The sequence below is a fragment of the Triticum aestivum genome, chromosome 4D (genome assembly GCF_018294505.1).
Source record: "Triticum aestivum cultivar Chinese Spring chromosome 4D, IWGSC CS RefSeq v2.1, whole genome shotgun sequence".
In the NCBI taxonomy this organism is placed as follows: Eukaryota; Viridiplantae; Streptophyta; class Magnoliopsida; order Poales; family Poaceae; genus Triticum; species Triticum aestivum.
This window is the reverse complement of record NC_057805.1, coordinates 39,929,271-39,933,323: the sequence shown is the minus strand read 5'-3', so window position 1 is coordinate 39,933,323 and position 4,053 is coordinate 39,929,271.

Here is a 4,053-nt window from a genome sequence, read left to right as displayed (position 1 = left end):
TTTGTGCTAGTGACATGCCCTCAAGTTGCTTATGTTTTGCCGAAATGTCGATTTATTTCCGTTTCGGTGAATTTCAAGCAAACTCATATGTCCTATTTTTAGGCAAGGTCATGCCAAAATTTTATATATATGACTCTGAAGCATGCATTATTTATTTCATAACCCTTTTGCTTGTTATACCGTGCAGTCGGTCATGAAGGTGAGTGGATGGAAGGTGGAGCGGTACATGCAATCCGCGGTGATGGACATGTATGCAAATAATCGGACTAGGATTAGATGTCCGTGTGCAAGATGCAAGGAAGGAGTCCTTTTGGACCCTTTTGATCGTGGCACTTTGAAGGCGCACCTGCTAATGAATGGTTTCATGGATGGCTATACTCAGTGGATAAGTGAAGAAGATGATGATGAGGAGGATGTCCACATGGCAGGGAATAACGACATGGGGCTAGACGAAGAGATGACCGATCGACAAGAAGACGATGGGGCCGGACATGTCGGTGGGGAAGAGTCCGGAAATGATGACGGTGGCGGAGAAGATTCCAAACACGGCGAAGAAGAGTCCGGACATAGCGGAGAAGAGGCGGCGGTCACGATGCAGTCTTCGACGCTACTAAGTGCAGTCGTGCATGACCCTCATGTTCGAGACCTCCTTCGCAAGAGTACGACTAGCGAGAGAGCTGCTTCTAGAGAGGAGGCCAAGCTGGCACAACTTGAAGTAGACTCGAGGACTCCATTGTATGACGGTTGCGATCCCGAGGTGACCCGCTTGAGTTTCACGCTCGAACTTTTAAAGACGAAGGCCAAAAACAAATGGATAGACAAAAGCCTCGATGAGCATTTGAAGTTTCCACATAATAAAGTTCTTCCCGCGGGGAACCTGTGTCCTACTAGTGTCGAGGAGGCCAAGAAAATCGTTTGCCCTTTTGATTTGCCGCACATTAGGTACCACGCATGCATCAACGATTGCATCATTTATCGGGGGGAGCACGCGGGAAAAACCAGTTGTCCAGTGTGCAATGTTTCTCGATACAATAAGGCAGGAAAGAAAGCTCCTCAGAAAGTTGTATGGTACTTTCCGATCACTCCCCGTCTGCAGCGGTATTTCGTAGATCCTAAAGAAGCAAAGCTCATGCGCTGGCACGCGGAGAGGAAGAAGTCCGACGATGGAGATGATCCGAGGCTGAGACACCTCGTAGATGGTAGCCAGTGGAGAGCATTCAATGCCGTATATGGATTTGCTGCAGAAGATCCAAGGAACATCGTGCTTGGTGCGAGTAGCGATGGCATGAATCCGTTTGGAAACCAGAACACCAACCACAACACATGGCCCGTGTTTGTATGGATGTACAACCTCCCCCCATGGAAGTGCATGAATACAAAGTACATACACATGAGCATGCTGATTCAAGGGCCGAAACAACCGGGAAATAGTATTAACCTATATATGGGGCTTCTGCAAGAGGAGCTAGACACGTTATGGAAAACACCAGCATGGACATGGGACGCCAGCAAAGGAGAATATTTCCATATGAGAGCCGCGCTGATGACGACGGTGCAAGACTATCTCGGTTACGGTTACACCTGAGGCCAGGTGTGCCACGGATACTGCGGATGCACGAGGTGCATGGATGATACAACGTCTCAGCAGCTTACGTCAACGAAAGATGGTGGGTCCGGGGAAATCGTGTACATGGGGCATCGTAGATGGCTCTAGAAGGATGACCCGTGGAGAAAGCGTGGAGATCTATTCAATGGGTTGGCTGAGCTTCGAGGACCTCCACGTAAGAGGAGCGGCGCCAAAATCGACGAGCTGTTGAGAAACTTGTTTTCTGGGACTTGGAGTACTGGCCCAATCATGACACACCTCATTGCCTTGATCCAATGCATATCACGAAGAATGTCCTCGAGAGCTTGCTTGGCACACTGATTAACATGCCGGAGAAGACCAAGGATGCGCCGAAGGCAAGGAAAGACTTGGAAGATTTGAAGATCAGGAAAAATCTCCACCGTAAAAAGTTGATGGAGGAGACGGAGGAGGGGGAAAGGGGTAGAAAAGTCAACAAGAAGGAGGAGAATTATTGCCCCCCTTCTTGCTTCACCTTAAGTGCGAAGGAGATCGATCAATTCATCAAGTGCCTTATGGGAATCAAAGTCAGTTCCGGTTACTGTGGGAAGATAAGCAGATTTCTAGACCCCAAGAAGAAAAGGTTCAGCGGGATGAAGTCTCATGACTGTCACATGATGATGACGCAGATACTCCCGGTTGCCATTAGAGGGATAATGGAGAAGCACGTCTGTGACATGCTTACTGGTCTCTGCAACTTTTTCGACGTTATATCTCGAAAGTCCATAAGTGTGAAGCAGCTCCGAAGGCTACAGGAAGAGATCGTTGTCATACTATGTGAGCTTGAGATGTACTTCCCGCCCGCATTCTTTGACGTCATGGTGCATCTGTGTGTCCACATAGTGGATGACATCATCGACCTCGGTCCGACATTCCTTCATAGCATGATGCCGTTTGAGAGGATGAATGGGGTCATCAAAGGATTCGTTCGTAACATGTCTCGTCCGAAAGGGAGCATCGTCCAGGGCTATCTGACTCATGAGTGCGTCTCCTTTTGCGAGAATTATATAAGCGTCAGAGACCCTGTTGTTGCTTTGCCCGTCAAGAAGCACGATGGGAAGCTCGAAGGAGATGGTCACAACAACGGTCGGAGGGAATTGCACGTGGACTACTCGGATAGACGGAACGACTTTGACAGGGCTAACTTAGTAGTGCTACAACACCTAGATGTGGTAGATGATTATGTGGCACAGCAAGAAACCATCGCAAAGAAGTACTGTGATAAGGGGATGCTCAAGACGGACGACGAAGTTACTGTAGAGCACAACGCCACTTTCTTGCGCTGGTTTAAACAACAAGTTCTTGAAAATCCCCTGGAAGAGGGCAGTTCGGACGAATTGCTTGTACATGCCTTAGCACATGGCCCCGCGCTTAAGCTCGCGACCTATCAGTCCTACGATATCAATGGGTACACGTTCTACACGGAGGCCAAAGACATGGACAGTGATTACCAGAACTCTGGGGTGACAATTCAATGTGTGACTGACGCCAACGACACAACTGGGAGATTCTACGGAAGGGTCAAAGAGATCTGGGAGCTTGACTATGCTGGAATGCATGATGCGACGATGTTCCGTGTCAGATGGGCCAAGGACGTCATAAGAGAAAACAAATATTTCACCACCATGTCTATACCCAACGCGAAGAGCACTCCCGTGAACTTTAACGTCACCGCCAAAAATGAGCCATGGGTACACGCTAAGCACGTGACACAATGCTTCTTCATAACCGACCCGGCCAATCCCAGCCGTGTTGTCGTGAGGACATCCAAAAGGAGCATCGTCGGAATGGATGGAGTAGCCAACGAGGAAGACTACGACCAATACGGCAACCCGATGAGGGAAGATGGCGATGATGATGAAGCATACGTGAAAAGAAGAATCAATACTACATTACCTAAGAAAGATCGTAATCCATGGCTCCGGAAAAGTCACAAGGAGGGGCTCAATTACTTGGGAACGAACAAGAAAGGGAAGAAGCTCAATGTGAAACGTCGTCGATGCAGCTGATCAGAAACCTACATCTATATATATGTATCTATTTTGTGTACGCACTTAAGTAACCGTTATCGGTCAACTAATATATTACCACCACATGCATGGTTCCCGTGATATGCACGCAGTGGGGGAGAGGGAGACGCCGTCGTCGGGAGAAAAATAAAAAAAATAAAAGGGAGAAAGCAGTACAAAAGAAAAAGGAAAGTAAACAGAAAAGAAAAGGAAAAAAAAGAAGATTAAAAACTAGAAAAGAAAAATAATAAAAATTGGAACAATTAGCAGTAGCGCTGGACTGAGAACCAACGCTATAGCTACTATAGCTATAGCGCTTTGTTCTAGAAAAGCGCTACTACTATGTGCCATTAGCAGTAGCGCTGCTTTACAACCCAGCGCTATAGCTAAGTTAGCTATAGCGCTGGGTTGTAAAGCAGC